An 11,010-nucleotide genomic window follows, 5' to 3' on the forward strand; every position below is an offset into this window, starting at 1 on the left:
TAGAACATTTTTCGTAGAACAGTTTTATTCAAATCTAAGTTTCTACACTTTTCTTTGAGGCATGACCATAGATTGATCTTCTTCCAGAGTTTATTCCTTAGCTTGAATCAGTTCACAGAAAAAATACCACAGTCTAATCTTCTAACCTTTTTATAGACTCAAGAAATACAATACAAAATACAAAATTGATTATCAAACATCTAAATCTCAGGGTTGTTAATGTGACGTAGTCTTGTTATAGTACAGGCATGTCTTGTACAACAACTTCTTCTTTCAACTCACCATTAAGGAATGCACCTTTTACATCCATTTGATACACTTTAAAATTTGAGGGTGAAGCAAATGCAAGAAAGATCCTTATTGCTTCAAGTCTTGCAACTAGAGAAAAAGTTTAATTATAATCAGTTCCTTCTTCCTGTGAGTAGCCTTTTACAACCAACCTTGCTTTGTTTCTTGTTACAATTCCATTTTCATCCATTTTGTTCCTGTACACCCACTTTCTTCAAATTATGCTTTTATTGTTTGGTGCAGGAACCAACTTTGAAACTTTGTTTCTTTCAAACTGATTTAGCTCTTCTTGATTAGCAGATATCCAGTTAGGATCAAGAAGAGCTTCCTCAGTTTTCTTGGGCTCAATTTGAGACAGAAAGAATGCATGTAGACATTTATTTGCAGTTACACTTCTAGTCCTCACTCCAGCATTTGGATCACCAATAATTGCATATCTTATGTGACTCCTATCCCATTTCCTGGTGTGATTTTGTTGACTTGAATTTTCTGCATTTTCTTCACCATTGGCATGACTTGCGGGACTTTCTCATCTTTCTCCCCCTAAGTTCGTGCTATCAAATTTAGGTGTATGAGATGAGTTTTCATTCTTATTATTCACTTGCTCAGTTGACTCTTCATTTATTCTATTGCTTGAGTTGATCTCAGGTTCATCTTCAGAATCATATCAATGTTGAGATTTTCAAACTTAAGGACTTCAGCTTAATTCTCATCAAGGCATTCCAAGCCAAGACACTTGTCATCATCAAAAGTCACATATGTGCTTTCCATAATTTTCTTTCGTTCAAGCACATAAACTTTGTAGGTAGTTATTTTCAATGAATATTCCTGAAAAATTACTTCAAAAACTTTAGAGTCAAATTTTCCCACATATTCAGAGTTGTCTTTTAGACAAAACACTTGCTTCCATGCACATGTAGATTTTTCACAGTAGGCTTCCTTTTTGACAGAATTTAGTAGGGTGACTTGCCAAGATTTTTGTTGATGAGATATCTGTTTTGAGTGTAGCATGCAGTATTGACAACTTCTTCCCAAAAACTTATTGGCGAATTGGCATCTTGTAGCATTGTTCTAGCAGGTTCAACTAGAGTTCTATTCTTCATTTCCACTACCCCATTTTGATGAGGTGTCCTTGCAGCTGCGAACTCTTGAACAATGCCATTGTCTTTGCAGAATTCAGTTAAGATTGCATTTCTGAATTCAGTGTAATTGTCACTCTTTAATCTTTTCACACAGTTTTAATCTTCAGCCTGCTTCTCAATCTTCTTGATGTGTTCAATGATGATGTGTGGAGTTTCATCCTTTGAATGCATAAACTCTACCCATGTGTAACTTGAGTAGTCATCCACCATCAAAAGTGCATATTTCTTTCTATAATTAGATAAGACATTAACTGATCCAAATAGATCCATGTGAATAAGTTGCAGAGGTGCACTTATGGAATTCACAACTTTGCTTTTGTGATTGGACCTTTTTATTTTGCCTTTTTGACAAGCCACACAAACTTCATCTTGAGCTAATTCTAAATTTGGCATGTCTCTCACTAATTCCTTTTTAACCAAGTTATTAATTGTTTTATAGTTCAGGTGAGAGAGTTTCTTGTGCCATAACTTGTTTTGCTCAATAGATGCCTTGGTGTAGAAGCACCATATACCATCCTTATTTGCTGAGTATAAATTTGCAACAAACAAGCTTCCCTTTCTTGCTCCTTTCAAAGCAAATTCACTAGACTTTTTGTTGATAATTGAGCATTCTCCTTTATAAAATGAAACTTTGAATCCTCTATCTATGAATTGACTGACACTAAGGAGATTCACCTCAAGACCAGCTTCCAATGTTACATCTTCAATGACAACGTTTCTAGAAATTAACTTGCCATATTTTATTGTGAACCCTTTGCTGTTGTCTCCAAAAGTCACCAATGGGCAACCATCTCCTCAAACTGTGATAGCAGAGCTTTATCACCTTTCATATGTCTGGAGTGTCCACTGTCTATGATCCATATGGCTTTTTTCACTTTTCCCCGCACATAATGAGGATTAAGTATGTTTAGCTACCCAAGCAGTATTGGGTACTTTCTTCTTGTTAACAGAAGTTGCAGAAGTAGAATTTGATGATTCAGAAAGAAGAGTGTTCAATGATTGATTTGATTTTTTCCTTTATATTGTAGATTCAAGGTTAACTTATTTGAGATATACTCTCAGTTTATGACAGCTTTTCATCACTTTCATATTGCAAGGAATGCAATCAAATTTATCACAGAATGAGTAGGGATCTTCAGCCTTTGCTTCATTGTATTTGCATGTTCCCACCTTTGGCTCAATAACAGCTTTTTAACAAAGGTGAGTTAGGTGATTTGTAGAGCCACACTTCTCACATTGTTTTATGGGAGCATCTGTAAGAAATGCAAAGTTATTGCTCTTGTTCACTCTAATTTTCCCATTTCTGTTCTTCTTCTTCTTTCCCGCATTCTCATTCTTGATCTCCTTGAATGATCTCTTAGAAACTTGGTTGACCAAGGGCTTCTTCTTAATTTTAGCAGTAGGAGTGGTTTTTTTCATTTTTCTTCTCATTGTCTTCATCTGCAAGTTCTTGCTTGATGACCAACTCAACTTCACTAAAATTAACTTCACATGCCTTGAACATAGATGCATCAAATTTCCTCAGTATTACTGGGACATATTGATCAACAATTGCTTTACCTTTGTCACTTTCACTTTTCTCGTTGTTGTTCAAGGCATCATAGTCCAAACCAATAGCTATATTAGCACATGGTTAGTTCTTCTCATGGTACTGTCCAACCAACTGAGATGCATTTATGAAAGACTTCAGTTTCACCTCATTCTTCTCCAACTTTTCCCTTAACACAGCTTCAAATTCACTTGCACACTTAAGTTTGTTTTTCAGATATTCATTTTCTTGCTTGACTATTTCAAGCTCAACAAGCTGCAGTTCCAATTCTTGCTTTTCAGTCTCAAGCTTCTCATTTGTTTTTGATAGTCTACAAACTTCCTCAGTAGCTGCCACCATATTTATGTGGATATGAAACATCTCTACATTCATCTTTTCAACAATTTTTTTTATTGACTTGTATCTGAATCAATAGTGGTTAGAATTGGTACCTCGAATTTTGAAGAGGATGATTCTCCATGCTCAAGAGCCATGAGTGCATTATTTCTAAATTCTTCTTTGGCATCATCTTCATCAGTGTTGTAAGAACCCAAATTTTTGACATCGATAAAAGACCTTTAGGAATAGTAACCTTGCGGTTTAATAAAAACTTTTGTGACCACACTATATACGAGTTTTTAATTTAAGATTCCAAGTTGATATTGTGATTATACGTACCAAATGAGTGTATGTAAATGCTATTAGTTTACGAAGAAAAAAAACTTTGAAAAATGACTATATCTATGAACTATCAAGAATTACGGGAATCACAATATAATTAAAAATTTAAAATCATAAGGATTTATATCCAAGAGCGATATTTCAAAACATAAAGAATGTATACGAAAGGATTTACACCGCGAACCATTTACGAGAAATTATTACGAAAACGAATAAGCGACCAAGCAAACGCGAAAACGAATAAATAAACGTATCGAACCAAGCTAACTAAACTAACTAACCATGGTAAGAAACTAACTGTGGTTAAATTATTAAATAGTAACCTAAACTAGATATAGCATGATGACCTAAAGGCTAAAATAGTAAACCTAGAATCTAAACTACATAGATTAGCTTATAAACCTAATAAGATAGCTAAGATATGCAAAGATATACTAGTAATAGGTTATATACTAAATTATATCTTCAAAATCTTCCAAGAGAAGCATTGAAGAAAGCACAAAATTCTCTCTTTCTCTCTCTCTCTCTCTCTCTCTTTTCAAAATATAATGCTGATTTCAAGAACACCATGGAAAGAAAAATTCATATCTCATCTTCTAATCATTCACAAATCACCAATTTTTTTACCAAACCTCTTCCATATCATGGGTAAGTGACTCACAAAATTTCATGCCCGTCCATGAAGTTTTCAATTTTATAAAAATGTTTGAAATTGAGGGTGAATAGTAACTCCGAAAATCACTAACTTATTTTCTAGATTTTTCATGAAAGTTTAAAGCTCTTAAAGCTAGACCAAGGCTTCATCAAGGATATTAGGACTTTATTAAGTATTAAAAAGCTTCAAGGAAGGTATAAACATTCATCCAAACTTTTTTTTAGTTTAAGTTTCAAGAAAAATAAGGATCTTGGATATAAGTATGGTTTTGATGATTAATTTGATATTATCTTGATGTTTAGTTAATTATTTTTAAGGTTTATGATTGTTGCCTCAATAACATGATGTTATTGAGAGGAGTTAGTGTTGAGATGATGATTTGATGATTTTTGATAGTTGGTTGATGATTTCGAATGTAAACGAAACTCAGATCGTAATCGTAACCTCGTTAAAATGAATAAATCACAACTTAAGTTTCTGCAGAAGTTCCCGAATTTATAAACTATAGTTTCTTGAAAAGTGAGACTTGATTATGATATACAGTGTTATGAGAATCGTTTAGGCGCTTGAATCGCTTGATTTCAATTTACGGATCAAAAGTTATGACCGTTTTAGTAAAAGTGATTTACGCGACAAAACTGCTACAAATTACGAAATTTGTAATTATGAATGATCGGCTTAAAAATATTTCAAAATCATGAAATTTTTATAAAGGTTAAGAAATATAGTTTACTAACTTCCATAAAAATTTTAAGTAAAAATGTTTATTTTTCTATTTTATAAAAATATCGGAGCCAAGGTCGCGCGGAGTACGAACGTCAAAAACAGCCCCCTGTTAGGAAACTGCCACTTCAGGATTTTTACCCCGGTTACCAGAAAACCATTTTCAAAATATGTGTTCTAAATTTTATCTAAATCGTGCACGCGAAAACGGTGTGTCAATTGAGTTAACGGTTTAATAAATATCAACGTTTTAGTGAAAGCGGTTTGAATAGTCCGTAGTTGACCGAACTTTTGAAATGATTTTTACCTAATTAAATTCATTTTATCAAAATGAAACTATTAGGGTAAATATTAAAAGCATTCAAGAAGCTCCTTGAGGTGGTTTCGTATTAAAATATTAATACAGTGCGAGTTACATAATAGTAATATTCGGTAAAGTCAAATCTAGAAGACCACTTTGACCGTCCGGTTCGAACAAGGATTGATACTTATTTCGAGTCGGTCGAATATTGAAAATTATGAAGTATTGAACTTACTAGAAATATAAGTTGGTGATGAGAGTAGGAATACTGATTAAGATTATTATGTTTGTTGATTAGAAAACCCGGAATGAGAGGAAGTCGGGAAACGTATCTTGGACTCCAGGCAAGTTTTCAAACCCTACATTTTTAGAACTGTTGTGTTGTGATTGCTTTTAAATACTGCAATATATGCATGATAAATGTTTTGCGGAGATTTATAAATTGTTATATATTGAATCATAAGATATGATGATTTTGGTATAATAAAAGTACCGGATTCGAAACGATATATTTAGACCGAGGATTGGTCGGTGTAAGTTTATAAAAACCCGGAAGTATTCCGGAGTTGTTATATTTGAGAAATGTTAACGCTAGAGAGTAGCGTGACATGTATATTATAAATCGAGAGTTGGTCGGTATGTATAATATATTAAAAACCCGGGAATCATCTCGGTGTTGTTTTGGACGATCAAAAGTCTGCACTTATTTTATTCCAAGGGACTCGATGTCGATTTGCGAAATATTAAATACCTCGAACTTTTATTGAAACGATTTCCAAAGATCATATTCCCTCAACTAGATTTAATTACTCGAATAATGGATATTATTTCATTGTTCATTTATTATAGGATAAGTATTCTCCAACGATTATTTATTTCAAACCCGATTTATTATTAAAGATTACTTTAAATTACTTAAACATAAATCAGTTGAGGAATATTATTTCAAATATTCTTTTAAAGTATAATTATTTGAGGTTTAATTATTTAACGATTAATATTTAATTATTAATTATTTATTAAATGATTTATTATAATTTAAAGATCATAAAACCTGATTTAAAATACTTTCTGATTTTCAGAAAATCATTCCAATAATTTTAGATCATCGGAGAATATTATCTCAACTTATTTTAAATATTTTGAATATAGTTTCAAAAGAAACTCCCCCTTATTTACTTATCTGTTGACAACGGTCAACTCACATCCTTAGTACTTCCTCCGAAAACTTTCGGAATTACATATATATATGAGGTAAAGCTGTGCCTGTCAACAAGAAAAACGCTTGGGGAACTTCGATATAGTTCGATGATTCAAAGTATATGATAGGATTCTTAAAAGGACAACGAGGGGTAGAGATCCAGTACTTCATGGACTGGGGAGACTGCCATATTTATTTTCCGTATGAGTAGGTACCATGTGAACTGAAGGACATACGAAATATGCAAAATATACCCGGGTGGAATGGGAAAGCATATAAAGCCCGAATGCGGCTTGGGTGACAACCATGATGTTAGGAAGTCGTCCCTCTATATGTAGAAAAGGTTATTGTTACCATTATACGACTGATCATCGTATCTTGGAGGCTCCAGTGAATGTCCTAAATTCTTCCAATTGGAATCTTGATGCAATACTGTAACCCAAGCCTAGGTGCTAGGTTTACCATGAAGGTATTTACAGGATAATAAATCCACTAAAGAATTGGTTTCGAAAGAAGGTGTGTATCACCAAGAAAACTACTTTGAGTAAATACATATCCTTATACGGATTAATATAATTTCTTTAACAGTCTTTTTACACTGTTGATTATTATGGCTGAGCATTATTGCTCATTCTTACTTTCTTTTAAATTTCACAACACAACAGATTACCAATATGCCGGCGTGGGACTTAGTCACTTGAAATCATGGGGAGAATCCCTTACAGCTTTGTCTCAGGTGGACAAGAGTATCCAGATAGGTATAAAACATTAGTAGTACTTATTGTAACTTCATGTAGAGGTTACGAATATTTGCTTAAGATCCTGTAAAGTACATTTGAGTGTAATAAAAGAAGATTACATCTTGTACATCATTTCTAAGCTATAACTTATGTGTATATGTGCGTGAGATTGAGGTCTGTTGGATTATTAAATCAATACAGGTTACACATGAGTGAACGATGGCGTGACGACCCAGATTCCTGACCCCAGATTTGGGGGCTTTACAGAAATGGTATCAGAGCATTAAGTTATAGTACTCAGAGACGAGAGTGTTAGGAGTCTGTCTATATTTGAGATTACGCAAGAGCTCATATAGAGTTCATCATTGGACTACCGGATGTAGGCCCAATGTGTAGGTTAGGATAAGGTGTATATTTGAGGTATTAAAGCATGACTAATAGGACCATTGGAGATTATCAGAATGATGAGAAGAAAAATTAGAATCATATATGATTTGGCAAGTATGTGGTTGTAGAACTCGGAGTTAAGTCTCCAGGGCATTTGGGGTAAAGACGATATTACCAACGCCATATGTTCATTTTGATAACACGAGCCTTGTTAGTCGTAGTTATTTATAGGTTGCCTATGAGGGGGTATCACATGTGAGAACCATGAAGTCTAATTATTAATATACAGTTGAGGTTATTGACCCAAACTAGTTGAAGGTGTCATTTTACCAATAAGGGTGAGAATATCGTATTAATAACGAATTCAACAGAGATATTATCCGATATACCCTTGAGGATTTTAATTCCCATTAAGGAAGATTTGAATATAATATACATATATCATCATAAGAAAAGTACACTACATGTTACTACTAGTATGCTTAACATGTAAGGTTATGCTGGTTTAGATTAAAAATTAAGAGCATCGAGAATCGATGGCATGGCTAAAATTAAATGGCGTAAGATTACAACGGGCGATGGTTCGACCTTAGAACCTTTTAAAAGGGATAGACCAGTTAGTCTAGAGCGGAATTCTTCGGTAGATATGATGTCAGAGGCTTTGTATATATACTCATAGACCTATAATATATTCGGTAACGTATGTTCAATTACACGCACATGCCTCCGAACTTATGGACTGCATTGAGATCCCTGAGAGATCTCTTTCATCTATTTCTAGGGGGAACTGGCCACTTGTAGTTAGTAACAGATGCGTGTAGCAGGCCCCTATAGGCTTAGCAGATGCTTTTGGAATAATTATGAGTAAGGTCTTTGAGGTAAAATACCGGAATGACAAATATACTTGTGAAAGTCAAGTTAGTAAATGACTTTAAAATGATGATTGAGGGAGACACTAGTAGAAACATGGAATTGAGAAAATAAAGAGATAAGATCATCCTCAGACGGATGATGATGAGGGTTAGGATAATCAGTGAATTATTTTGGCATGTACTCACCGTCACACTACTCCCTCAAAACTGTTGATCATTCGTATTGCCTTGATAAGTCATATCAGGCAATCCTTTTCATTTCCTACTTTAAACTTCTGATTTGACCATCTTGAATAGACTTTCTCCACATCAGGACTTGTTCAATTCTTTTATTTGATCAATGAACTTTCATTCATAGATTATGATCTTCTTGTTCGGCTCAGAGCTATTTATACTTTATTTCAATTATCCAAGAATTTTTTTTCTCCTCAATTCAATTACGAATAGTAATAATGAATATCTTCATTTGATTCTTCTTTCATACTTACTCTTCTCAGTTGAGATTGTAAATATTTAACAAATTATTAAAAATATGGATGATCTAATATCCATAGATTCCTCGGGAATCCTTTTCTTCTAATCGGGATGAAATTGTATATTGAACTTTAAAATCATAGTAAGGGTATCAATTTGATATTGGTATTCCGAATTCAATTCTATTTGAGAATCTGATAAAGTATGTGAAAGAGGACACCTCTGAGTGTACCCTTTTATTGGCAAGAAATATTTGATAAGAGGTTATCGATTTTTCCGATGCCAAGAACACTCGATTCAGAGTTATAATTGTCTTTCTCGGCCAAAATTGGAAAACTCTTTATTTTGAAATCATCATCCAGGTAGCCAAAAATTCTTTGGTGGTTACGATATTGAGATTTTCTTTTTTGAACAAACTAAAATATGCTTAGTTGTATATGTTCTCATGAACGAATAGTTAATGTCCTAACTAGTCGAAATTTTTAATTAATACGATGAAAGTCTAGCTAATCGTCCTAGCTAGTTGCTATAGGCCAAACCAATTGTGCTGGCCATTTTCTTAGCCGGTTGATAATATTGCTTGATATGGACTAGTTATTATTTTTCTAGTTCCACTTCCAATCAAATTTTCATTATTCCATAGTGCATTATATATGCAAAATTTAATTGATGATGAAATTTTCAAAAAATGATTTAATTAAGACCTAACTAGGTCGCCCACTCAAACGAGAATTCATATTCAGTTTTATGAAATATTTTGTTCATGAAATATTCTATTCTTTTGTTTATATAAAGAATATCCAATTAAAATCATTAAGTGATTGAAGAACAATATACTTCCCTATTTGTTAATCATTGAGTAAAACTCCTTCTCTCAAAATAACATCATTTTGAAACCTCAATGGTAAACCTTTGGTTGAGAATGTTATTTCAAATTACCTTCATTATTCGAAAAGAAAAGTATTCTTTCAATGGGAAAATCTTACAAGTATCATTCATATGATGTTATTATTCAGCAATCATTGCTTTCAATGGATATTCTCTAAAGTATCACAATATAAAATTCTAAGGACATGGAAGGATAATCCTTGTTGTATTCTTCCTTCGAAGTTATAAATCTTCTGAGTGCTGCGACTCTTTTATTCAGAGCTCATTATTTGTTTAGATGTTAGATTTTGAAATCTTATTAAGATTGTCTAAATTTTATCGATATCATGAAAATCATTTTTCCCAAGGCTAATTGCCTTCCCAACAAAGAGAGGTATAGTTGAGAACCGATTGTTGTAATATGAAACCGAAAGCTCAGTGCTATAATGGTGCAATCGGAGCATCGTGATGAGTAAGTTGTTTTAAAAAGGGAATACCATATTTAGTTATTATCATAAGGATCTTTAATATGGTCATAGAAGAACGATAATAGAGATATAACGTGATCAGTGAGGTACACTTCTATGAAACATTATCGGAATAGGTACTAATAAATTTGGGAAAGACCAAGCATGTATGAATTCGAGGAATAAGATTTTCAAAAAGTGAAGGTAAGGTTAGTAGCAACCCCGTGTTAGAAATACTCGACGATAAAAATTGTGTGAAGTCTAATGATACGTCTACGCAGCTTAAGGACCGTGATATAAGGCGTCCTAATAATGATCTAGAATAATCGCGATAAGGTTCACATTAAAAGGGACAAGGAGTTTACTTCTGAGGAAATTTTGTAACTTTTTTTTCTTTCTTACACTGAACACAAGATAAAGGCTATAGTCAAATTGATCAAAGGCTATGATTGAGAAATCTATTATCATCAAGAAAAGGCAAATGTGGTGGCTGACACTTTAAGTAGGAAAAGATTTACTGAGGATGACAAATCTCAGAATAACTGATGAGAAGGATCACATGAAAAGAACCCTTTATTACTTGACATGAAGACTTAAAGATTCCTAAAAATGTAAAATGATATTAGTCATGACAGAATATGAAAAGGGATGTCATTGAGTAGGTAAGTAAGTATTCGACATGGT

The sequence above is a fragment of the Apium graveolens genome, chromosome 3 (assembly GCF_009905375.1).
Source record: "Apium graveolens cultivar Ventura chromosome 3, ASM990537v1, whole genome shotgun sequence".
Classification (NCBI taxonomy): Eukaryota; Viridiplantae; Streptophyta; class Magnoliopsida; order Apiales; family Apiaceae; genus Apium; species Apium graveolens.